This window comes from Gymnogyps californianus, chromosome 3 (genome assembly GCF_018139145.2).
Source record: "Gymnogyps californianus isolate 813 chromosome 3, ASM1813914v2, whole genome shotgun sequence".
Lineage (NCBI taxonomy): Eukaryota > Metazoa > Chordata > Aves > Accipitriformes > Cathartidae > Gymnogyps > Gymnogyps californianus.
This window is the reverse complement of record NC_059473.1, coordinates 26,176,550-26,204,375: the sequence shown is the minus strand read 5'-3', so window position 1 is coordinate 26,204,375 and position 27,826 is coordinate 26,176,550. Positions and strand designations below refer to the sequence as shown.

Here is a 27,826-nt window from a genome sequence, read left to right as displayed (position 1 = left end):
TTGTCTTCCTTATATATTAGTTTGAGAAACTTTAACTATTTGGCTTGGATATCTACCCAATGTTACTCTCCAAGGAACCTCTTCAGGTGTTCTTCAGGAAAACCTTGACTCAGGAAATGTCAGTGGCAGTGTTCCACTCATTACTGAGGAAGTCTTAATTTTTCTTGTACTGAAGAAAAACTTTAATTTTTTTCACTGGTAACTCAAGTACCTTCACACCTTCTAATAAGGGCTTGAATTTTATAGAAAATTGTGACTGTGGAGGGGAGTTTTATTTTCTCAATAGAAAACTTGATTGATTCAATGCACAGGATGAACTATGTTCTGAAGATGAATAAGGAAAGTGGAGTAATTGTTGTGTGTTTTGTTTGATGTTCAGAGGAATGCAGTGATTAAAGCAGGGCACTTCAACAAGAAAAGGGAGGTTAATGCATTTGAATGCTACGCTGAGGAACTGGTTTCGCTGTTTGGAGGTCTTTTCTGTGAGCAAAGTCACAGGTGTTCACCAAGATGTGTTTGCATTCATTTTTAATAACATATCTATCACTATCTACTGATCTTTACGAAGAAGTGTGATGTGTACTGTGAAAGATGAAGTTTGCTGTGGTCTTGAGGCCCTTGGAGAATTCATTCTATCAGTTATTTCATCCCACTAAAATGTTGCAATACCCATCTGTGAGGAACTTTACCTTGGAAGAGTGAACCCAGTATGTGAGCCAGAGCATGCTGTTTGGGTCCCACCATAAGGATCAGGTGATGTTAGGCTTCCCTTGATTTGGCCTTGCTACTGAACTCATTATTTTAGGCTACTTTGTCATATTTCCTGGATAAAGACTCTGTTAAGCCTTCACACTCATGAGTCCTTGTGGCCTTAATGCAGAGGTTTTTGGCACTGATTCACAGACTCCCAGGGCTCTGACAGGTTGTTTGCTCCTGATAGCTTTTCGCTCCTCAGGTCACTCACTTGAAGCATATATTTTCTAATGTTTTCAGGATGCTGCTAATTGCTCTTGACTGTAGCTAGTAAAAGAAGCATACAGCTCCAGACAGAATGATAAATGCCTAGATTTGTTTCTCTGCCTTAGGCTCAGTGTCACTTGTAAGTGTTCTTTTCACTTTTTTCTCTGAAGTATCCAAGATACCCCTTTCAGATTCAGCTTCTCTAGATTATAAGTACTGTGCCTAAATCCAGGAAAAAATGGTAATTCTCTGTCCAAGGTCTGGGTGCCAATCAGACAGTAATACAAAGGGTGTATCTTAAAGGGAAGAATACTGAGGAGTATCATATTGAACACCATGCTTTTGTGGTTTAAACTAAATACAAAAAACATGAAAGATATGAGATCACACAAAGCTTATGTCACAGGGAAATCAGGTTTGTTTTAAGGTTGCACGGGCAAACCCCCATCCTGACATCTCATAACCTTTGAGCAGTAGGCTTCATAACATCAGAGTTATTTTACATATTTCTTTGCATGTAACATGACAGCTTTTAACAGACAGCTGTCTTCACTAAAGCCAGTGTCAATATTGCTGAAGATATATGTATTTCAGTGTGTAGATATAGTTTTTAGACTACTGAATGTATTTAAGTTCTGGTTTCAGTTCTACAAAATTACTTGCATCTATATTTTGACCAGCAGATTGATATTTTTTTAAATAATCATATAAGAAATGGAAATTATCATATTAAGAAATGGTTTAAAAATATGCTACTGTTGTGAAGGGAATACAGTGCACAAGAAGGTCTCCTGGGAATGCTGACTACTTAACCAAGAATAGAATCACGGTAAGCATTGATGTACTAAGTTTTGAGCCCCTGGGAATGTTTCTGCTACAAAATGTGCTGTCACTTGCTTCATACAAAGAATGTAATAAGATATTATTCTCTTATACTGCATTGTTTTACATCCTGTGGAGACACAGTATTGGAGTTGTATGCTCATGCAGTCCCTGGACCACAAATAGCCGTTGAATTTGCATGAGTTGAAAGTTGTCTTTGACTAATGTGTCATTTTTTCAAAGGCGACTGTGGGTTCTATGCAGTGTGGTGTTCTAACCTTAGCTTTCATACTTCATTCTTAGTCTGTCACCACCCCATTAACAACTTGGGGAGCCATCGGATATTTTCTCTGTAACTGTACTGCTAAGGAGGAAATATTGTTCCCTTCTGTTTTAGCAGTATAAGTTTTGCTTGGGTTTCCTTAACTAAAAATTTTCCTTTGTTTAGTAGATGACTTTTGGACTAGGAAACAGAGGACTTGATGTTACATCTCTGCTGTTGGTCTACCATGTGATGTTTAGAAAGTTGTTGCCTTTGGTTTTGCCTATTTAGACAGTCTCTGCTCCTGAGAACTTGCAGATCTTCTCCTTCTGTGTTCATATAGTATCTGTCATAAATGGTCCTCTTCACAGTTTGGGTTTCGATGTGTGAAATACAAACTGAGGGGGGATGACCCAAACCCAAACAGAAACCAAACAAACCAGAGTTGCAGGAAGTGTTGAAAAATCTATGAATCGAGATTTGAAATGTTCAAGAGATACTATATTGTTTTAAAAGGATGCCACCCCACAGTGCAACAGGGAACCCCGTATGACACTTTCAAATATGAAATGTAAGGCCAACAAAACTAAAAACAGTCTCTGCTAAAAGGACAATCTATGCCTAATTACTTATTAAAATGCTGATTGAAGGGACTAGGACTGTACACAGCCTGGCATACACAGTCAATGGCTTGCCCAAGTGAAGCATGACACAAAACAAAGTAGACAGAGAATTACAGCTACACAGCTTCTGTGTTCTTAGCAAAAAATAAATATAAAATAATTTCTGTCCATCCATCTAGCTGTGGTTTGAACTATGCTTCTCATACGGTTTTAAAGATAGCTCAAAGGTTTAAAAATCCCATCTTTTTAAAAGTATTTGTTATTGAAAAGTGTGTATTATATTGAAGTGGCTAATTATGTGGTGTCTACTGGCTTGGGCTGAACTGGATTGTAGGACTAGATTTCTAATCACTTTACTTGCATGCTGAAATATGGTGGCATCATGGAACTACTATTTGTGAAATTAAAGTGCAATTGAGTATGTCGGGGTCTGGGCCTTGAACATATGTTAGTTACACCATAGTGTTTGAAGTGGGGATCCTGGAAATTCATGGGGAAAAGATCAGTAATTTCATGATGAAAACTGGGTTTTGATACTACCCATTAAAAAGGTACTACCATACTTGGAAGGTCATTTGCCCACCATTTTCACGCAGTGATATAAGAGAAAGTATTCATTACTACTTTTAGGATCAGCAAAATTATTGATGCCGTTTAAATCACAAGTACTATACACACATAGTAATATTTTTTCACTGTGACTACAGGAAAAACAACCCTGTTCCTCCTAAATCTAAGCATTTTTAGAATGGAGCATTGGGTATATTTTCAGAGTTCAAAATGCATAAAAATAGCCTTTGGGGTAGCAGTTTAGAGGGGAAAGAGCAAGAGAGGCTGCCTGGTGCTGTTTGCTCACTGAAGCTATTTTATCCAGGCATTTCATCCACTGCTGAGAACAGGGCATTGGATGAAATAAAATTGTGAACACATGAGAATATTTACTGTCCTAATACCAAACAGTACTTCCTTTAGGGCAACACTGATAAGGGCAGTGGAGAAGGACCGTTCCTGGAGGCATGATCCATTTGAAAAATCTCCACGCTTTCAGCACTACTCTGCCTTTGAAAAAGTGTGAATCATACTCTTCTCAGTACAGATCTGGCTTTGAAAAGAGCTGCAGGACCGTGCACCCCCAATGTCTCCCAAAGGTGTCCATCTGTTAGCAGTGCTCACAGCTCACTCTATGGTTTGCAATTACTTTAGCTTGTTTAGAGTTGCAGGTTATTTAGGTTTAGCTTATTACCTGGTGCAAAGGTTCTTCAAATACAACACTTGAAAATCATCCCCTTTTCTAGTTTTCTCAGGTGAAGCAAGGCATAGTTTAGCTCTGGGATCAAAATTTAGTATGTGTTGCCACCTCTATTGATTTTTAGTTAGAAACAGGGTACCTCCATGTAAGGGCAGAATGGTCCCATGGTGAAAGAGGGATTATGGTTCTAAATAAGGTACACTCATGAAAAAGATAAAGAAAAGTCTGCTCATCAGCTGGCTCAACTCCTGTTCTTGTTCTCTGTGGAATACCATAGGACCCCACATATTTCCATGCTACCCAAAAGAATACCATGATAATGAACTATGAAGAATAAATGATAATGAACTATCTGATAACTGGTTTAAGTAAATTTTAAAGTCAGTTTTTTCCTTGTTGTTCTACTCTGTTCAGAAAGGTACTACTGCAATCAGTTCCTGTGAGGTCAAACTTTTTCTAAAGTGCAGACACTTCCTCCCAAAAGACATCACAAATCTTTACTGAGTTGGTGAGAAGTCACTATCGAAGTGTAACCCCTACGGGAAGTGTAGACTCACTGAAAAGCTCAACAATATTCAAGCTATCCCAAGCTGAAGCGATCTATGCTGCTGCTTAAAAAAAAAAGGCAGTTCTTGTTATCACTGTTTCTAAGTAGCCTGCTCCCAGCAGAAAGTAACAGCCCACTCCCAGCAAAAAGTAACCAATACTTCTGAGCTTTCCCCTTCTCTAATGCACACAGGTCTTGGAAAGTCAACATCTGATGCAACAGTCCCTTTCACTTTGTATTGCATCCCTCCTCTAACTCTGTTGCTAGGTAAGATCAGAGGCGATTCTGGGCTCCAACAGCTAGACACAGATTGCCTGCTGGGGTGCCACATGGGATGCAGCATAAAGCATGATCCTCTTTCAGGAGCCAAATAACAATGCTAGTGCTATACAGTCTCTCTGCTGCTGCTTTAAATGTGGCTGCCCATAAAATACTATTGATGTTCTAATATCCTGTAGCTGGGCTAGGCAGCACAGTATTGAAGAGATTCCACTTTTCTTGCAACAGGATTGATAGAGGTAATTGGATAACCACCTCTGCCTTTGAAATTGCTAAGTGTAAAGTCCCACAAGGATGCATCCTTTCTCCTCTGCTCTGTCAGAAGTCTGGCTTTTTGGTTCATTCTCTGTCCTGGTCACTTAGTCATCCTTACTGCATGCACAACAATCGTAGAATAGTTTGGGTTGGAAGGGACCTTTAAAGGTCATCTAGTCCCACCCACCCCGTAATGAGCAGGGACATCTTTGACTAGATCAGGTTGCTCAGAGCCCTGTCCAGCCTGACCTTGAATGTTTCCAGGGATGGGGCATCTACAACCTCTTTGGGCAACCAGTTCCAGTGTTTCACCACCTTCATTGTAAAAAAAAAAAAAAAAAAAAAAAAAAAGTCTTCCTTATAACTAGTCTGAATCTACCCTCTTAGTTTAAAACCATTAGCCCTTGTCCTATCACAACAGGCCCTACTAAAAAGTTTGTTCCCCATCTCTCTTATAAACCCTCTTTAAGGATTGAAAGGCTGCAGTAAGGTCTCCCCAGAGCCTTCTCTTCTCCAGGCTAAACAACCCTAACTCTCACAACAGTGTATGCCCAAACTGTCTTCTGGAGCAAACCAAATTTTTTCCTCAAGAACAAAAATCTGAGTGTGGTTCTGGGGATCGTTCGTGCCACAGACCCTTTCCGATAGGTGGTGTGGATACAAGTACACCAGCTTTGCCTTGCGCCCTATGCAGTCCCCTAGTATTTCCCCAGTAGCTTTTACCCTTGGGACTTCCCTTCTCTTTTCAGGCTGTGCTTTTAGTCAGCATGTAGCCTTAGTCTTTTGCTGTAAAAAATGGCCACAGTGCTGCCTTCACCTTCCTTTGGATACCTTGAGAAAAACATGGCACCCTAAGGGGCAACTTCTGCATTGTGTGGATTTGGCTGATCTATTCCAAATGAGGTTAATCCTAACCAATTTTGCTGAATCTTTGTACTGCTTATGACTGGTTGGAGCAGATGTGTTTGACTTTTATATGTAGCATGTGTGTCTATGGGCAACCCACTGAATAAGCAATACTTTCTTCTTTAGTGTTACCTGCGGTATGTCTATGACAATTTTATGTCTCTGTCTCGTTTTGCTCACTTGAATCAGTACTGGCACAAAGGTGCTGTATTGATTAAACAGCAATGTATCTGGATGAAGGAAAACAATTTATATCTATCTGTATTCATCAAAGTAATGTACAGGGTAAAAACTGACAAAGATGCAAGTGACACACTGCATCATTCCACTTAAATCTACTGATACCCTTCCTGGGGAAGGATCCAGTGATGCTGGTACTTTCACGTGCAGGTTGGACCACTGTATGTAGGATACATGCAACTGCTGTGCTTACTTTCTCGTTTGGGTCCTTTCTGCCTCCCATCCCTAGCCTTTAAACTAAACGAGGACTAGTAGGGCATGAGGCTCTAGCAAGTATTCACTAGTCTTGACTCCCTTGGATCACTGTGCTCTTCTGGAGCAGTGCAGATAAAACCAGTGGAAGTAGCAGAAGCAGTGTTTTTAGTGAAGGATGTCCAGCTGTGAAACAAGCTTCTAGAGCAGACTAACACAGAAACAGACTGTTTCCAAGTTACATCACAAAACATCCTTTTGGACAAAAAAGCCTCACTGTAACAATACCTCCTTAGCCAGGGAGCTAAGAAGAACAAAGGTGATTTTTTTTTTTTGCCATCTTTAGTACATCTTGTGATGTAGATATGATGTGCTGGAGACAGCCCTTGTAGGGACTTATTTGAAATTTTGTGATGAAGTTAGCACACTGAAAACCCAAGTATGTAGTCTTGTTCCTAATAAAAGCAATTGTAGTAATCATAGATGTGATTGAATGGCTTTTGTCTAATTTGTAAGTAGTTTTAAGGTTAGAGTGTTTATTTTATTACTGTGAAGAGGTAGTGGTATTAGCTTAGGAATTATTTCTTGTTTAAATTTACTTTCAATATAGGGCCTTAGGGTTTCTGCAAAAGTAGTTTTAAAGTTCTCAAATACAGAAGAGAACAGCAGTTGGTCTATCTGTAGAGACCCCTGCATGGAGGAGCTGAAAGGTATAGCTGCTCTTATAAAATACTGCAGTTGCGGACTCCTGTGAGCTCCTGCTTTCATTTGTGCTGGAAGCTTTGCAATGTTTGCTGGTGTTGGCAATTTTTGAAGGGGTCAGCACCAGTCTAATTGTGTTTCTGTTGAAAGCAGTGATAACACTGAAGTGATAGTAAAAAGAAAAAAAAAATCAAACTGGACAGTGCTTGGAAGCTTCTAAAGCGCTCCCAACTACAAGATCCAGCCTTACCGCCGTTAAAGGCCATAGCTAAACTCCTGTGGGTTGTGGTGGGAGGCTCCATGAATGTTCTGCTGTGTGTGTACTGGGCGTAAGTATGAACTGTACAAGTGACCGTGGTGTATAAAATCAGTTGAGGTGTCTTGCTTAGGGTGGGATAGTGTCCAAAATACTCCAGTTTGTTTTAAAAAAAAACAGAAACAAACCCAAAAAACTTGATCAGACAGTAATGAAGAATGATGCTAAATTGCTTCAAACCAACTGCAGTCTCTGACACCTTCTCAGAATTAAACTTTTTTTTTAATAGAGTAAACAATCTGTTGTTACATAATGAATTAACATTCAGTATGTTGCAAAAATAAGGCTGGGTTTTGTATAAACAAAACTGAATCTTTATGTAAATGTTATGTAAATGTGACATTTAACTTAAACTGTCGGGATGGGGAAGTTGGGATTAACAAGGTACAGATCTCATCATGTTTATGTGTTGCAACTGTGAATTAAAACAGTTTGTTATTTTTGTTGCAGGGTGTTTGAGTTACTATCTATGAGCAAGAAATACGCCGTTTGTGGAACGTGAAGTATTTTGAGATTCAGTTTAGGCCGATTTTAAATAATTTTACTGAGTAGTGTAATGGAGCTGGATCAAAGGTTGTATTTCAGTATAGTAGGAGAAGGTATGTGCCCAGGAGTCTTGAACCACCTGAGATTGTAAGGATTCTGAATTTATTCTTTGTGAAGTCCAGGAAATTATATCACAGGAATGTTTTTGTCCCTGACTGACTATAAGGGCCAGAATTTAGCTGGAGTTTACCTGTGATTTCAGTCTGGGGGACTTTGTCTTTCATAACTGCAGCAACCTCTATTTCAGAGTCACAAAACTGAATATATAAGATGTTATTTATATTAAAAAAACCCCGTTATTTATGTAGTGCTTCCAGTGCCACCAAGCACTTGTAGTCAAAGCTAAACATATGTATAAAGATTTTATATGACCTAGAGTATAAATTTACAGGTTACTGATTAACTTTGTTTTCTTTTTTGATTAATTCTTTTGTCTTTCTTGCTTACAATGTTTTTTTTTCTTCCATGTGTTGTGACCCATATTTGTACTTTGGCATGCTAAGAGACATGGTTACAACTTCCAAATAGTAGGATGTGGCTGGTGTAAACTTCAATCTCAAAAGTTATTTCATATTTTATGTTTTAGGTGTGTTTCGGTAAACTGCATGCTATTTTTGCGTGGTAGTATATTGGAATTGTTAAGATGTAGACCAGCGCTGGAAAAAAAATGTGGAAAAAATAGGATGAAAAGAGCATTCTTCTACTCCCAGCTTCTGGTAAATGAGTTGTATGCTGCACAGCTGCCGTAAATTACATCTTAGCCAGTGCATGATTCAGACTAAACCTTTGTAATCTGAATCGCTGCTGCTCTGAGGTTACCTTTCATCCTCCCCCTTAAAAAGAAACGTGTTATGAACCTCCCGCCCTGTTTTCCCTGCCCCGCGCAGGAGAAAATAAATCCTTAAATTACAATGGCTTTATTTCTGGCTGCCCGCTAATTCCGGACAAGAGAAGGCCCTGTGCTAGCAGCGGTCCCTGGGGAGCAGTACTTCCAAAACGGCACTCAACTTTCCCGGCCCTGCCGCCTGTTTCGGCCGGGCCCGCCGCAGGGCTCCGCCAGCGCGGCCCCTCGCTGCCGCCAGGGGGCGCCCTTGCCCTGGCGCTGCCGGCAGCGCGCGCCCGCGGGGCGCTGCCTGCCTGCCCGCCCGCCCGCCGGGCCGCTCGCTCGCTGTAGGGGATTGCATCGCCTCGGCTCCGGGCCGGCGTTCACCCGGTCGGTCAGAAACCGGAGTCACGCTGGAGCAGGCTCTGGCTATTCCACCTAAACGCAGGCACAAAGAGCTGCCTGGCAACGCCCGCAGAGCTGCGGTTTGTCTTTCTGCACTCGCACTTCGCTTGTACCTAGCTAGGCTTGGGAACGGATGAAACGTTGCACGCGTAAGCTGTGCTTTCTCTATAACGTCTTTCTCTGCGTGGCAAATGTTTCAGGGAATGACATGGGAGTCCATAAGGCTGCCTGTATGTTTTTTTTGGAAGACGGTCCCGTTCTAGGAAACGCGTGTCCCAGAAGATGCAATCTGTTATGTGACCTCCTCTGCTTTTGTGCCTTCTCTTCTTGAAAGTACCAGTTATGACAGTAGGTAGTTCATATAACATATGGGATTCTAGGAACAGCTGCTCAGAATAACCTGTGTGGGTTAACACAGTGGAATACAGAATGACTCCCTTCGTCCCCATGGGCAGCAAAGCTTGCACGTGTTTCTCTTCCTTGGCTACTTTATTGCGTGGACTGTTCTGGGGACTGAAGTGTTCTGAATCCTCTCCTGAAGATTGCGGCTCTTCGGCTCATCTTTGTGCTTGGGGTCAGCTTGCTTGACTGCCTGGGTCCCAGGTGTTTTTGAGGTGGTTGTGATATAGCGTGTCAAAACAATAACCCCTTAACTTTAATCGGAAGTCATAACATACAAAGCTTTCTCAGATCATCATGTCTGGATAGTACATTAATAGATGCGTTACTGAAGTAGATAGCATTACTGCTTATTTTATGGCTGTGTGGTAGCATGCAGATATCTCAATCAGATTGATACCCCAGTAACCTGTGTGGCTGGTAGTACACAGTCTGCTTTCAGTCCTTGTCCCTCCAAGCTCCAATACTTGGTTCTAGGTTCTCTGAATAGTCCAGGAGAGTTTATAGAGTTAAGGAAGTCTGAGTTTAAACATCTACCTCAGAGCAAGGTGCAAAGAGTGGGCATGAGAAACAAATCTAAAAGGGGGAAGGAAAGGATGAAGGCAGGAGGCTTGATAACTCATACCTAGTTACCCACAGATCAGGTGATTTGAGGGTGTTTCAGTGTGGAGGTAAAAATACTTTGAGACACCTGAGTGGCAGCATTAGGCCTTGATATCTGTGTATCTGTCTGCAGCAGTATCGATTTCAGTAGTAAAGCCTGAGTAGAGGGCTTGACTGCAGTAATGTACAGCACTGATGGCAACATTAGCATGTTTAGAGCTGTAAGCAGGATACCTGGGAGAAGGTAGAGTACGCTGTTAAAAAGTGGTGCCTATGTGGGATGGGAGGCGTTTTGGTGAATGTCAAGCTGAATAAGATACCGTATTGAAAGCCATATTCTCTCTGAATTGATGCCTAAGTGATGTGTGGAATTACTGAGTGCAAATCACAGGCCACCAGTGTTACAGAAGGCTCTGGGATTCATCTGCGGATACGGATGCTGTTCTGGCTGACCAGTGGTACTGTGATGTAAAGTGCAATCCTAGCTTGACTGTGGGAATCCAGTGAGATCTGAATTTCACCCTGAAGATCTCCGTGTTTTTTCTTTTCATAGATGAAGCAGGATAATGATCATCCTTCGTAAAATGCTTTGAGATCTATGGATTAAGAATGCTATATAAGAGCTTAATGTTGATAGTTAGTATAAGCTCTTTACGTAACACCAAGAACAGATGATAAAACAGGACAGGAAGTAACTGTTGGATTTGGAGTTGTTCTATCACAGATATAAATTTAGGGTAAAAAAAGGAAATAATATGATATTTTGCAGTCTGTATGCGCTCTTAGTTGCATTTACTTGGGCAGATTATAAATGTAAATAGGGAACTGTAGTAAAAAGTGTTCTCTTAAGCAGCTAAGGTAAAAATCAATAAAGTATGTATAAACTATATCAGTTAACATCTTTGCAAATATACGTTGTTTATGATATGCAGTTTAAGGGGAAACACTCCTTCCCTAACTCCTAAAAATTGGGTCATGTGAATCAAAATCTCATGCGGACTTCCATCTTAAAGATCACAAATAAATAATTGGGTAGAACTCCTATTTTTGAAGGAATGAGGGGTCAAAACCTTCAGAGTTCTATTTATCTTTCTGTCTGAAATAAGAGAGTAAAGTAACACACTGTAGGCTTCCCAGTATATCCCAAAACTGTAATTGCAGTACCTCCATGCAGTGCTGAAGAACAAGCTAAGGTCATGACAACCAAAGGATAATATTTTTTTTATCAGCTGTCATACAGTTCTTGTTCGCTTTCTCCTGGAGAAGATCTAGCGTTTTCTTGCAAGCAACATAGCTGGACACTTGAAAAGTAACTCCACTTTCCAGCCAGCCTCTGCTGTTCTGTGCTATGTGAATAGCAGAATGCAGTTTGCTTGCCTGAGTTACGTGATGTTACCCCAAACTTGAAAAGCATTAAATAAAGCAGAATTCAACCTTGACTGATGTAAAGAGAATCAGGATGTATAAGTAATAGGTATTGCTCTACTATTTTTTATGAATAGTGATATTATATAATGAATATTATCTACTCTAGCTATAAGGATAACGGCATTCCATGTGCTGGTGCTTTTCAGAGACAGTTCTGGTAGATTTAGAGATTATTTCAAAATGTATCTAGCATTTTGGTACATTGAATTGCTTTTCAAATCTGGATTAGACTATTGCTCTGAAAATATTAAATATTAGACATTTACAACTTGCTAGTGAGGCAGAGTAGTTTTAAATACTGACCTTAATTTTTTGACCAGTGTTAGGGAGCTAACATTAGAATGTAAACCTCAGTAGTGTTTTTTCTTTTGAATTCTGCCAAACTCAAATATATATATATATATAGTGTATATATAAGTATATGTCGTGGTCTTCCCAGTACTAGTGGTATCACGGAGTTACTTGTCATTCCTCCCCTAAACAACAAGAAGTCTAGCTAAAATAAAAGTTTCCGGGAAATCAAAATAAAAATGACCTGATTTAGATTATATTTTTGCTGAAAAGTGCTGTTATACAGAATTAACCTTTCATTTAGGGTGATGACTCAAGATAAGAGGAACTTCTTTTGCATTAGAAGTTAATTATTAAAACTGCAGCTGTTGAAATGGATAGAGCTTGAGAGCAGCCTTTGGTCAGTTAGTTTTAGCTGACAGCCAAGCAAGAGCTTTTACTTGGAGACACCTGCAATTTTGTCACTGGTCTCAAGGCAAGGGATCATCTTCTACTGAAAATAAATTACATATGAAATATTAGTAAATGAACTTGAGTCAAGGGCTTCCTCTGTGCATGTTAAATAAGAGTTTGTCCTATATAATGTACTTGATAGCACCAGCAACTAGTAGATGTCAGTGTGTCTTTTAGAGCTTCATCGGACAGTCAGCTGTTGAAACAGATATGACATATGGTGGGAGCTTTCTGTAATGTAGATCTTAATAAATATTTCATTTCTTCTTGTTTATAGTGTCTTGTAGTTTTTAAACTATGTAAACAGCAAAATGGAGATGGTTAACAAAGTAACCATGGAAACCTGCTTTATCATCTTTCTCTCCCTCTCTCTGTGGAAATGTTTTTTGATGATATTTATGATTTCTTTCCCTCACTGATTTGAACTGAACCAACAAAATAACCCATAAAAATTGTATTTTAAGTTGTTGGTTATCTAGTCACAACCAATAGGCCAATATTTGTACAATCAGTGTAAAGAGAGAGTTTGCATTCATACTGTTTATTTGGGGTAGCACTACAAGAATAAAGTAAGTGGTACCAAATAACTGTATGTAACGCTAGTAGCAAGCCATGACTGGACAAAACACGTTTCTGCATTTCTGAAGAACGGGATCTTCAAATTTGCAATGTTTTTTTTTCATTGTGAAATGCTGGATGGGGAAAACAGATAAGCAATCATTTGAGTTTTTATTGATATTTCAAGTATATGAGTGCTAACTGGTATAAGATCAAAGCATCCTTAGACAAAATTATTGTACGTTTTGGGGCAGGGGGGGAGAGTCTTAAACTGGAGTCAGTACCTCTGCTTTGAAGAAATGAAGGTCACCTTAAGTCTTGTTTAGTTCCTCAGATTTTGGGAGACCCTCCTTTGGGGAACCTGGTAGGTTAGAGCAAAAGTTAACTACAAGTATAAGAGGAACCGTGTGGGGTCAGAGCAGAGCTCACCCTGGCCAAGCACTCTGTCTTTGCTAGCAGTCAGCACCTAGCGAGGAGGTGTGTACAGCCGGGTCAAGCCTTGTTGGTAAACTGTCTTCAGCAATTTGTGGAGTCAGGAGTGGCATCTTCACGTGTGACGGTTTGTAGCGTGTGCTGGCTTTTGGGCTCTGTGGGTTTAGGTTGGAGTTACTGCTGTGTAGGTGAAATGCCCTCCGAGGAAGGGGCTGCCTGCAGCACTTTGTTCTTTTTGAACTCTCTGAGTAGAAGCCACACTCTCTTGGCACTTGCAGTCACTTAGCGGTTTTTAAATGGGAGAGCGTTGTCTACTTTTTGGATGATATAGCCTGTTGTCAAAATACAGGCAGGTTTCACAGAGCTGATCATCCCCGAGTCTACAGAACTAACAAAAAGGAATGTGAAAGGAAATAATGTTTTATGTTTAGAAGTCATTAGGCTTTCGCATTAGAAGTGCCAGAAGAAAGAAGACCAATATTAGGTATAATTTACCTTTCTAATTAATTTCTCACAAAATAACATTTGCAAATACAAAATACATATTTTACATAATCTGAGACAATTTTAAGAAACACCTAAGTATGTTAAAATTTGATGACAATACTTCAGATTAATATTTTAATTCTGAACTATTATTTCAAGATGATTCTCTGTATGTTGGCATGACAGTAATTAAGCTTAAACTCAGCAGAAAGGGTTAGTGGTCTTTAATTTTTGTCAAATGAACAATCAATTTCAGTAATACAAACCTAAATTTTATTTCTTGGATTAACTTAGTTTCAGTGATGTCGTGGTTTAACCCCAGCCAGCAACTAAGCACCACGCAGCCGCTTCTCCCCCGCCCCCGCAGTGGCATGAGGAGGAGGAGAAAAAAAGTAAAACTCGTGGATTGAGACAAGAACAGCTTAACTAAAGTAAAATAAAATACTAACTAAGAATAATAATATAATAATAATTGTAATGAAAAAGAATATAACAAAAAAAGAGACATAAAACCCAAGAAAAGACAAGTGATGCACAATGCAGTTGCTCACCACCTGCTGACTGATGCCCCAGCAGTGATCTGCCCCTCCCAGCCAACTTCCCCCTGTTTATATACTGGGCATGACATTCCATGGTATGGAATATCCCTTGGGCTAGTTCGGGTCAGCTGCCCCGGCTGTGCTCCCTCCCAGCTTCTTGCACACCTGCTTGCTGGCAGAGCATGGGAAACTGAAAAATCCTTGGCTGAAGATAAGCGCTACTGAGCAACAACTAAAACATCAGAGTGTTATCCAACATTATTTTCCTACTAAATCCAAAACACAGCACTATACCAGCTACTAGGAAGAAAATTAACTCTATCCTAGCTGAAACCAGGACAAGTGATTAGATACAATGAGACATCTATTACCTGAATGCTTTTATTGTCCCTTGACTTCCGTAATTTGGAGTTGGAGAATAACTTCTTAGTGGTCCTCCAGTGGTCTGGAGCATGTTGTTTATTACAGTAGTGGTTGTGCTGCATTCATTCTGATTTTAAGAATTTCTGTTGCCAGGATTTCCATCAGTTTTTGTCCCTGCTTTTATGGGCAACTGTTCTAGTTCATTGAGATACCCACCTTTGCAAGATTTTTCCCTGTCTTCTCTGATTCCTGATTCCAGAACTGAAGACTTGTTGATGTTTAGAACTGTGTGATCAGAGCTTTGCATGACTCAAGAGCAGTGGTTAAGGAACAAAAGTTATAATGAATAATTTTGCAATTTCTTATTTGTGGTTTTGCCTCGGTTTTTGGTTTGTGGTACTGCAGGGCATTCTGTCTTATGCAGGTTTTCAGTTGCCTACAGGAGTTGTTATAACAGGTAGGAATTAAGCCCTGACTTCAAGTAAAGAAATTGTATAGAAGCCATCAGTATTTCACTTCTGTATAAAAAAACAGCCTTAATAGGGACAAAGTGTTGAATACACTGGGCAGAAATTGCTCCTGCAGGCCAATCTTCTGTTATTTGTGCTCTCCAGTAGATGTGGTATCAAGCTCTTTCTTCTGGTTTTTGATTTTCAAAAATCAAAAAAGTTAAGTGGCAAGTTAGCATAGCTATAACAAAGTGAAAATTTGTGATTGAATTGTCTGTGGTTGAATTTCTGGGCACAATCTGTGAAGAAGAGTTACGACGTGCCAACAAAATTGCAGATGTGGTACAGTGATAAATAGATTACTCAAAGTAGACGTGGTCTTATTTGCTTAATGTTACCAAGTTAAAAGATATTTCAGTGCTAGGAGGCGAGTATCTGTATTACAGAACACGAACCTTTGTTGCTTTTTGGACAGTGCTTAGAGAAGGGTGCTTAGTGTGCAGGTCAGAGGCATAGTGCTCAAAAGTGACTTCCAAAACGTGAGTGTCTAATACCATACATGCCCTTAGTTCCTCTCCAAATTATTTTTGTGCCTCATATTGCTATTTTAAATGTTTTTTTCTCTTCTTCTGTTGAACTGAGGAAAGATGAAAACTTGATCCACCTCAAACAAGGAGCAGCGACACAAGGTTTTATGAAGTGCTGTCAAGTGCCCAGACCAAATCAACGGGGAAAGCCTGAAATTATTTTTCTCAAATTTCTTTCACCTTAAGTACGGCTTATAACAAAAGGCTCAGAAAGCAATATTCAGGCAGAAGTGTCTCGCTTCAGCTGATGGTGTCTCTGAAGAGTTCAGAAGTAAATTACAAATATAATGACTGCTTTCATGAAGATATTTCAGCTGTGGAAGCAAATGTGTTGGAGTTAGTTTTGCTAGAGCTGTAGATGCACAAATCGTTTTTAGGATCAGACTGACAAATCATTTCATCACAGAAAGCTGACTTATCTTTGTGCTGGTTATGGTCAGTGTCTTGGAGGCAACATACATCTTGACTGGGTGATTATCATTTCACTGAAGTAGCATAGACCCTCCAGAACCTGTGCAGAGCAGTCACGGCATGCTGACTCCTCTCATGTGTCCTATGGAATCTCTTGAGGGCAGGACATAGGAAATATTGTTACGACTTATTTTGTAGATATTAAGTATTTATATTATCAGTCCACAGAATTGCTGACTTGACATTTTATGCCAGCTTATAGTAAGAACAGAACTTTTTTAAAGTGTAGTGACATGTGAATAACTGTGCATATGTGTGAATAAACGTTAGGCCACTTTCCACAGGAGTGAAGTGATTTTTTTTCTCCTCATTATTAAACAACAGTTATTAATGCCATGATGTTGGGTCAGCATTTTGTGCTTTGTGTCCTCATAACATACAGCTTCAGACCTTGAAAATACATACAGTTTTCTTCAAAAAGTCTGCTAGATTACTAGAGGGCTACTGTGTTGTCTTCTAGCAGATACTGGTGTGATTGAAGTCCCCCATGAGGACCAGGGTCTGTGAACATGAGGCTTATTTTGGTTGTTTGAAGAAGGCCTTATCTCCTGATCATGAAGACATGATCAGGAGGTCTGGGGCAGATACCCAGTAGTGACACCCATCCCCAGGCAGAGCTCCATGCACTCCAGCTGCTCTCTCACATATTGGGCAAGTCCCCCTCCTGGCCTTCCCATCCTGTCCTTCCTGAAGAGCCTGTATCCATCCGTCACAGCACTCCAGTCATGTAACTGCACAGAGACTTTCTAGCTCCTCCTGTTTGTTCCCCATGCTGCCTGCATTAGTGCAGAGGTGTTTATAGAGCCGCCTGAGCATGCTGAGTCCCCAGAGCAGGCTTGAGAGGTTTCCTCATAAGACCGTTCCATGTTGTTGTTGTTGTCTTTTGAACAAAATGTACCATAAAGTATACAGAGATGTCCTTTAGTAGTCCTGAAGCAAATTACAGAAGTCTTTTAAGCCAATATCCTTTGTTGGTCATGTCTGTTTTTCCTACTTTTTGATTTGTTTTTAATTTATGACCAACGTTAAGGAGGTATGGAGTTCTTTTTCTGTGTAATCAGTTTAGTACTAGCCCTTACGAAATTATGTTAATGAAGAAAGCTCCCAAATGACTCAGTTTAGGTGTACATTAGATGATGAACACGGCTTCCTCTGTTTTGTCGGTTTATCTTGGTTGTAATTTTCAAAGAGCAGTGTGATTTTTTTTTTTGAAAGATGTCTAATCAACTTTTTTTTTTAATACAAAGGAATGAAAGGGAGCTCTAAAGAGAGATGGTTTATTTGCATTCTTTTATATGTAATAAAACAGTTTGCGATCTGTCTATTAATTTATTCTGGGCTTAATATCATTCTATCTGTGCTTTTTTGAGTTGTTGCTACTAAACAAAAAGGTATCAATGAAATATTTATATATGAGCACCTGGCAACCAGTTGTGCAGTGCACAGTTCTGCTGGCTTTGTGAGAAATCTCAGGTCAGAAAAGTTATTAGTGGCAGCCTGCAAGGAGGGGAGCACTGACGTGGCAGTGCAATGGTCTTCCAGTCCTGATAGGAATGGATAATACATGTTGTCAATCACTAGACCTAGAAAAGGAAGTATGGAATACTTAATGGGGAACAGTAAGGGAGAACGAGCAGAGGATAGTAGCACAGTTCTACTTGTTCTCTTATCTGTAGTACTGGCAATATAGTTGTGTTGGAAAATGCTCCTGTATTTTGAGTAACTTCATGATTAATGATTATTTATAGTTTCGATCTTTGTAGAAGCACTCCTGTCTCACAGCTGACGTAACTGGAATCAGAATTGAGTCCATTGGTTTTAAAATCACTGTTTACCAGACATAGGGACATAAGTATTTTCTCCTTGTTTCTGCACGTTTACCTGTATATGCTCAGTGTACAGCGCACAGTCCCAGCTCAGCTGAAATGCCCAAACATAGGGGAAAATACTATTTAGTGACTGTAACTCTTTCCTAAATACTGTTAGTGCTTTATTGATTTAATCTGAAATGTAAAGCCACACTGTTTAGATTTCTGAAATCAGAGAGGAAAAAAAAAAAATATCTGTTCCTGCTATGGAAGTTGTCTGAGACAAAACTTTGTGTCTCTGTGGTGTATGTGCTTGTTTCTCTTTGCTTTTTTGTATGCAAGGTAATGTTGCCAATGTTTAAAATATTGGAAAGTGAAGCTAAGAGCCTCAACTAATCCCATCTGACTGAAGGCACTTTATAATTTCATTGTACCTGCCCTTCACTGATTTGAGGTAAATGACACTAGAGAAGATGTTTTCCTCCATTGCCATGGGTCAAGGAGGAAATGGGACTGTTCATTATTCCTATTGCATATGCAAATGCCTCAGAAGACATGATCTAAAGGCAGTTGGTGCTTCCAAGAGCAACGGGCTTTGATTCCTCTTCACTTTACAGAAACCGTAGCCACAAAATGTACAAATAGGCTGAAAATTGCTGTCGTTTGCTTTTGGTAGTGTCTCCTACCCATGCTGCCAAAGGGTAAATCATAACACTGGGCACTGGAGAAGCAATTCCTCTGTATTCAGGGGAAGAGCGAAATGATGGGGAGTAGGAAGATGGTGTGTGGATTGAGTTCTGACAGTGCGGCAGGCTGGGCTTCTTGGCGGCAGATGGCATTAAAATGTCAGAGCATTAAAATATGCATGTCAGGAATAGGATTGGGCACGTAAGAGGTAATTATTCCACAGAAAAGTGATATTTCTATGAAACAGATTCCGAGAGGATTTAGGATGGTTGCTGCTGTAATTAGCTATGTTAGGCTTATTGCCCTGTCTTTCAGCCCTGGCAGGAGACTGCCACAACCACTTTAGTTAACAGATTCTCAGTTATTTAAATAAAGGCAGCAATAAATGAATCTTCTAATCCTGCCTTTCTGATCTGGGAAAGGAAAACCTTCTTTGCTTGGAAAAGGTCTCCAGAAAGTCTCTTTCCAAGTTACTTGAAGCTCTGAAATAGGTTCCTATTGATCATTTTAGGTAAGAGTATTCTTCCTCAGCTGATGTCCAGCATCTTTGCACCATTTGCTGTTATAGCAGGACCATCTATTTACCTGGTCCTTAAAGATAAAAAAACCACTTCCTAAGAATGGTGTTCATATATCTTGCTGTCAGTATTTTGCTAACGTCTGGATTCTGCAATCTTGGTAAATTGTACAGGCTGGCCAATAAAGCACTATATTAATAGAGAAATGTGTTGCTTTTATCTTATAAAAACAGTGGATAAGCACTGTGTGCTGACTTCTAGCTGTCTGTGTTCCGGGATGTGTTATTTACATATTGCCCAAACTGATGTGCCTACTGAATATTGTAGTAATAGGTGTATGTGTGTGAAGGTAAAAGTACTCTGTAATTTGTTACCTATAGATGCAACATCTGCTTTACTTAGTTGCTTATAGATGTTCTTTTTTCTAACACAGCACACCAAAGGCCATGACTTTGCATCTGAATCTAAAACAGGTTTTTGGCTGTGAATCCTCATCTCGATAGGTGCCATGGGACAGTTTTGTGTCAGGAACACTTGGCTCTGGTGTCCATTTTCCAGCAGCCTGGCTGTTAAAAAATTCTGTTCATCTGTCCTCCTGGTGCTTATTTCATCCTGTGTATTATGATGGCTCTTCAGGCCATCTTGTGTGTCTCCTCCCTAAACGCTTGTTTTGAGCCAGGATTCCTGTATGATGAGGCCAGTACACTGGCCCACGTAACTATCTTCTGGACAAAGAAACATGAAAAGCCAATGGAGTCCCTTGTCCCTACATTCCCAGCTACTGTGGATGCTCCAAAAGAGTTGTATAGGATTCGTATTGATTTAGGAATTTTTCTACATCCAGGTCTTGTATTACTTGGTTATTTTTAGTATTAGGATCTCTATCCATTAATTACTTGTAACATTAGTCATTTAAAACCTCTCATTGTATCATAAAGAAGGTAGCTTCTGAGCAGATTACTGCATTAGCCCGTGTTATTTTAACTAAGTGTTCATACCAGTCACTTTTGCTATGAACTATATACAACTGAAGCTGAGAGTGAAACTTTCATTGTCTTTCAGTTCCTTTACAGCTGTTTGTCTTAAACTATCTGGGAAGTCCTCCAATGACCAGTTTTCCTTTGGTCGTCTGTGCACCCTCTCCTTGTTTGCCTATCAACCGGCACAAAAAGGGAAGTTCAAGCACTACAATGCAGCAAGCGCCATGAGAAAAGGTGAAGAGATTGGTAACATGATCTTCGCTTGCTCCCTAGATAATTACACTGAATTCAAGCTCAGATTGCTCTGGCTTGGCCCTTGAAGTTTTTATGGTATGTGTCAAAGACTGTGATGAAGGATACCTGTCTTTAAGGTGAAGGATGTTTTAAATGTGACTTGTGAAGCACATATGTCAATTTGGTGTACTTTTTTTTATAATTATCCTTCCCTTTCTTAGACTTTTCTAAAAAACTGTGTATATATACTGTAAATGGAGATACCTATTAAGTACCTTACCCTGGGTTTAGGAACTGTAGGTTCAATATCCTACTTTTTGATGTGTTTACATAAAACAAATATCTGAAGTTCTTAACATTAAATAAGTAGGCTATTTTCACTTAGACTCTTCCTAGTTACATAAAATTTTGTCCCAGTCATATTTTTCTGGTACAACACCAAAATTTTCTAACATCTTATTTGTAATGTGTACATCTAATTAATAGAATTGTAGAATGTGAAATGCAGTAGATTCTGATTGTGGAAAAAAATAGCGTTACACCATGTTTACATGATATGTGACAGAGAATTCTAGACAGCCAAACATTATCATCTTATGCTTCCTTGCTGTCAATCCCAAATTTTGCCTGAGATTTTTCACAGGTTTTGAGCCTTTTTGCCTAAAAATGAAAACTGCTCGTGGAAATTACTGAAAATTGCTGAAAACTACGTTTTTGTATCATGGCACCTGAGCTGACTTTTTTGTTGCAGTGCAATCTCTCTTTAAGTTGTTTCTGTAGCTTGTGTTCTTCTGGTAGCTGCTCTCCCTCTGTCTCTTAAAACAATTTTAATTCTTTAACATGACCTTTTCCATTCGGTGCATTTAAGGGTTTGGAATTTTGAGGGTGATGAGTAAATTGATTTTGTCTCTTTTTAAAACATCTATTCATGTTATCTCTGCCTTTCTCTTTTTCTCATTCTCAATCAGCTGGGTTTTTTCTAGCCTTTATCATTTCTGCCACTCTTAACTTTTGTTTTTGCCCCTTCAGCTAGCCTGCTTAATGCTGTGGTGCCCTTATCTAGCCACTGTCTCAAAATAGTTCTTGATGATGATAAAAAAATCAACAGTAGCAAGGATGACCAGTAATTCCAGCCAATTACAGTGTATGCTCCTTGTCAATCAGCCCTACCCTGCATTCTCCCCAGTCTGTTTTCTTACTTGCCAAAAGTCCGTCTCGTTAACTCCCGTGTAGGTAGCTGGAACAGATGTAGCACTGATGGACGTGTACGTGGCATTGTGGCTGTCCTGGAAGCATTTGTTACATCCCTGCGTTTCCATGACATCCTATGGGAAGTGTTCCTGTATCCTGATGAACAGTTCAAGGTTTCTCTAAAAATATCTGTGATGAGCAATGTGTATACATCCAATGCATACAGAAACACTGAAAATGTAAACTAGGCTCCATATGGTTCATGCAGGTTGTTCACTGTTACTCAGTGCAGTGGCTTGTTTGGGTGGGATAATGGGAGCAAGCTCTGCTCATTTTGTCAGCAGAAGGTGTTTCACGTGTTTCCCTGCCTCCAGGGTAAGAGTTTTAGATCCAGTTACAAATTATGAACGATTGGCTTTACCCCTGGAAGGGTGACTTTGAGGATGGTTCTTATTATCCCTGCAATAGATTGATTTAGGTTGTTTACAACCTCCTTGTCATCTTTGTTTTTCTTCTCTGGTGACATAGTATGTAGGCTGTCATTATACAATGTTTCATATCTGTGTCTATAGCTGGCATCCCTGTTTTCATACATAGTTACAGAAGTATAATGGGTAATATAATAAGCAATTTCCCCCTTTGGTGCAGTCAAGTACTAGCTCATACAACTCAAGTGTCAGGGGAGGACAGGACAAGATTTGGAACTGGATTCTAGGGCAAAACTGCTTGATTTTGTATGGTTTTTTTTTTTCACTGATTGCTTTTTATACTGTGCAGATAGTCTCTAGCTTAGCTATCTTCAGCAGCACAATGTAGTGTGCCCTTGAAACAGTATTGTTATGTTCAGAGTGCTCTGTCTTTTATAACTTCCGTGGTTGAGAAACTTTTGTTGTTCCTAGATAGAGTGCCATGGTGTGACGATGTACATTGAACGGTCCAGTTGGCACTGAATACTCTAGTGCATTTTTTTGCTACCATGGACTACTACTAACAGATGAAAGCTAGTCTGCATTCTCTATACTTCTGCCCTACTAAGTACTAATCAAGTTCAAGGTTTGGGCCCTGTGGGGCTCAGACACCCAAAAGATTTCATTGTAAAGATCTAGAAGGCAGATCAGGGTCAGTAACCCTAATCCTCAAAGGTAATGAGTCCTTCTACATGCAGATTAAAGATGATCCTTTCAGGAGTGTATTCTAGCTGGTAATATAGCCCACAGTTTTGTAGTGAGCACCTACCCAAACTAAGGGCCATGGTATCACTTTTTAGTCCATAGGCAGAGCAGGGTTCTCAAACCTTGCTTACTTCATTTCCAAATGCACTTTGAAAAATGTATGCACGGTCTCCTTACTGCTATGCTGTATTGTGCACACGTTTTTCACTCTCTGGTGAGTGAACAAATGACAGAGTATGGTGGGGTTTTTTTTGTTTTTTTTAATGCAATACCAGAATGCATTCAGATATTGTAGTGATGGGGATAGCATAAGCAAGAATGTGGTTTGACAAGCACAGACTGTTTCAAATAAAATACAGAACACTTACCCATGCCTGAAAATAACTTTGGAACAAACAGAAATCTTTTGAGTATTGTTTTGAATAGATATACTATCCTGGATTACACGTAACATGTAGAGAATAAACAGTATGTTAAGGTGACATTCAATGTAACTTTCTTGTCCAAGTAAGATAAGTAGAAAGAATGGAATCTGCATTTTTAACTGTTACAGTTATGACAAATCTTCTTTTGTTTACCTTTTTATCTGATTTAATATGGCTTTCCATGTATCTATTTCATGCTGACAATGTATGGGAAGCTTTACTGAACCCTGTTGAGAGAATGTGGACCAGCTGAACCTTATTAGATCAGATTGTGTATGTTAAAGGTATTTTCCTGTGCATTTTAAGAGTGATTGCAACATGATAATTTATCTACCTTGAAAGCAACTCTCCCTTCCCAAGTATGCAGAAGGAAAGAATATCTTTTTAGAAAAGTCATGAGAAACTTATTAAAAATAATCTTTAGCATCAGACACATCAGTACAGAATTCATATGTAAGATGAAGGGTCTAGAGAATAAAGGACTACTAGCTGTGTTCTTCCTATATGTTCTTTCATCCATGGAGACATGTATTCGTACATTGATAATAATGACACTTTATGCTTAAATCACTTGATAATTTCCAGGTGCTGCACAGATTTTAATTAGTGTCTCACCTTGCTTCCAGTCAGCCCATTCTCACTGAGTCAGAACACATTATTCCTCGGTATGCAATGTTTCAGCATAATCAACTTACAGCTTGTGAACAGTCTAAAAATCTGTTCTTTCTAGTGTACAAGCAGTTCTTAAGACTTATGCATGGCAAGGTCACTTGCATTTGAATAATTATGATATAATTTGAAAACATAATTACCATCTGGGCAGTAAAACCATTTCCATCATTATCGGTCAAATGGCAAATTTCTAAGATACACTTAATTTCTGTCTCTTATTCCTTCTTCAGCTCTGCTTTAATTTTCATAAATTGAGTCTTGTATTTTAGTTGCATAGGAAGAAAAAGATGCTGAAAAGGAACAAAAAGCATGGTGGTTTTTTCCCTTCTGCAGTTCATTTCCACATAGACTTCTTTTCATGATCTTTTCTCCACTTCTGCAAACCTGCTGATGAAAACAAGAAGTAGAGTGCTTGCAAATGGTGCCAACACAGTTAGCTAGATCCTTACTGTGTTTGCTTTGAAGCATATGTCTTCAATTACTTAGCTATTAGATGAAGCTGATCCCAATGCAGTGTAGTCAAGGTTAAAACTTTGGGTCTATATAAAATGGTTTTGGGAGTTTTAGTCATGTTTTATCTGTTGTTAATGTCTGAATCATAACTTAAGAAAGCCTAGAATTTGAAGGTGAAAATGTCAAGCAATTATTTTTTTATTATAATACAGCTCTTGGTCATGTTTGACAACTTGAATATTTTGCATTCTTGATCATCTCTTGCTAGCAGCAAATATAAATGAGAGATACTGATTCATGCCTACCTGTGGACTGGCCAAGTGCTGTCAGTAAAACATTCTCTTCTTTCCTCTTGGCCCTTTTTCTCTCTCACACATGCATGCGAAAATCCACATCGAGTTAGCTGAATGATAGGTGTGGGGGTACAGACCTTGCTGTGCTCCTTAGTGCTCTGATAAGCCCAGTATAGCGTTAACCTGGCAGTAAACTATTAAGTCTTCCTCAGAAATGAAACCAGGATAGCATTGTAAAATCCTGCCCAGGGCTTACTGGTTTCCTGCCAAAGCATGAGATACGGTGAATGTTGAGCCAGGGATGCTGGATATTGTGTTGAGGGTGACAGAGCTTCACTGTGCAAGTCATGATATTGTCCTAGTTTGTGGCGTTTTCGGGAGGCAGAGATGGGATGGTTGAATACGTTGCACTAAGTGTTGGATCAGTCTGTGTGCTTTGTATTTGGTGACTGGTAATCTTAAGGGGGTTTGGTTTTTGAGCAAATCTCTAGGCGCATGGTAACTAAGAGACAAATTTGCAGCATGGAAAATGTTGGAAAAATACTATGTGCAGTCCAGGAGCCTGTGAGAAACAGAAAAAGTGGTCAGTGTTAGTTACTACTCATTTGAAAAGAGGGTGAATACATAAATTGAAAGCTTTTTCGATCACTTTGAAAGGTTTGGGTTCTACATGTTATTTAAGTACGTGCCTGATGTTAAACATGTACATACTGTCCCAATTAAGCAAGACAGCTAGGTCTATGCCTAACATGGGATCAGTAGAGTTTAAATATGCCATCGCTATATAATTGTCACTTGCCTTGTCTTGTTCATTCACATAATGGCCTTCAGAGACAGTAACAGCAGAACAGTGTTTGTACTATAATGATTTTGTCTGAATTGGCAAAATGTTAAGTCTGAGTAAGCACTATCAGCTAGAAAATTCTGAAACATGGAAAGGACAGGCTTGTCTTACATGTCAAGCGCTCTGTACAGGCTGCTGCCTGACGTTGGATGCTATCTGCAGCCAGTCTTCCTCAGTCTGACATGGCTGTGTGGTATCGTTGATCCTTGCAGGGTTATGTACAGAAAAGATAAGGTACTTGGGTTCAGAAAAAGGTTCTTTGCTGCTTTATTTCTTGCTATAAGGAACATGGAAAGAGAACACTTTCTTAATTACTGAATTGCAATGACTAGACTAGAAGTGGTACTGAAATAATGCTGACATGTTGATTTTGTTTTTAGTATTGCACTTCAATTTTAACTAAAACAGGGCTGGAATGGATCAGCTGCTGTTAATAGATTACACAGGAAACAGGTGATGCAGTCTTTTTCTTTATCTTGTTTGCACCCAGTGCAGAAAACCCCAAGACGCAGGAATCAAGCCTGCATGGTGTAAGACTTCTCTGCCTCTTTTCCAGCAGACTAACATAAAATAATCAATGTATTTGTGTCATACTGCCAACCAGGCTCTTTCCTGCAGTGGTCTGAGTGGTGTTAGAGTTTGTCAAGCACCAGTAGTTGGTACTTCTGTTTCCTTCTCTCTGTCTTTCTTGAATAGTGGACTCAGCCCGTACTTCCTTTGTCTTTGAAGCATACAAACAGTATTTGATACATGTTTTGTTCACAAAACCAAAGATTAATCATAAAGACATTTTCTTGATAATCTTACCTTTCAAAAATTCTGAGTTAAAATGGAACAGCATGGTGGTTTTTTGTATTGCTATTCTCCTTTAGAAAGTGAAAAAGTATAGCAAAGGTGGCTGAAGGTAGAAGATGGAGAAGAGTGCCCTTGCTATTGATTTAAACTCTACCTACTCAGCAAAACAAGAGCTATAGGAATCACAGGTAGGCTTCCTTCACAGAATGTACTAATATTTAATATTGAACTCTATTAACAAGGTTAAAAAATGCTGTATGATAACTAAGACCAGGCTTTTTTGCTCAGATACAGCTAGCAAAGAAAAATACCTATCCTGTGCAAAGATCCTGTTTATCACAGGGGTTATCATTGTTAAGAAATGTGTATTTCAGAACTAGAATTGGGTCTAAAACTCAATTTACAATTTAAATTTTGCCTGCGCTCACTTTTGTCTACTCTTTGTTCTTGTTACAGTAGGAGCTAAAAATCACCTCCTGTTCTGAATGGCAGCAGCTCCGCCTAAAATCCTCAACCTTCTGCCAGCGGTGGATGCTTTAAAGGTTTTAACACCAACTGTTACAGTTGGCTTTATGCTGTCCCCTATAGCTTTAAAGGGATGTTGGAGCTCGCTTAAATGAGTCTGTGATCAGATCCTTTGACTTCCAACCTTACTGCTTTCTCATTGAGGCAGGCAGGAGCAGAAAAGCCGTTACCTATTGGGATCTCAGGAGTAGCCCCCGCAGCTTGTGCTTTCTGGCTCAGAGGAGAGGTGATGAGGGAGCGAGGGAACAAAGGCTGTCCAAGAGGGATTACCTCAGGAGGCTGTGTCGTACGCTCAGCTTATCCCATAAAGGCACGGAAAAGAGGCTGAGATACAGAGAACAGTGTTTGTATGTTTGTTCTTTAAATAAAATTTGAGCTTAACACTGAGACCTCACAGCTTAGCTGCAAAGTTAGTACTGTGCATGTGCTCAGAAAAGGATTTAACTGGCAGGCTTGATGTTAAGGACTGCAGTTTAGTTAGCACTGTATTTTCTTGATGGTTTCTCCACCTTATGGAGATAATTACTTCTCAATCAGTATGCAAGTAAAAATATCAATAGATCATGGAAGCATAGTAAGAATTCTCATACAGGAATGCTTAGAAGATTAAAACTGGACAGCCAGGTCATAATTATGTACGACTATTCTGCCCAGCATATAAGACAAGAAAATCATTGTATCTTGCATGTGGTATCAGGCTTTTATAATAAAGAATTTTTAATGTAGGAAACATTGTTTTTAACATTAAAATGGAAATCCTTTAATGCGTATACTCTGGAAATGGAACAAGCTGAAATAACATTCAAATTGGAAGAAATATCTGTCAAGTTCACGCTGCTGAATCCAATCTCCAGACTAAGTTAGTGGTGAAAGAATTTATTTTTTGTCTTGCTGCTCTGCTAAATGTATGCTCTGCTTGATGAACCCCACCCCTGCATCCACAAAACCCACAAAACATGCAAGCATCCAGCCGAAGCATTTGTGTGAATACATGCAGAAAAAGAAATATAAACCACAATTATTCAATACTTTTTTCCCTTGAA

The 27,826-nt window shown here is 39.5% G+C and overlaps 1 protein-coding gene across 1 annotated transcript in view; it reads left to right on the top strand.

The window, feature by feature from the left end:
* HHAT (hedgehog acyltransferase) overlaps positions 1–27,826 on the top strand; it is a 163,157-nt gene that overhangs the window by 38,111 nt on the left and 97,220 nt on the right. The window lies entirely within an intron of this gene.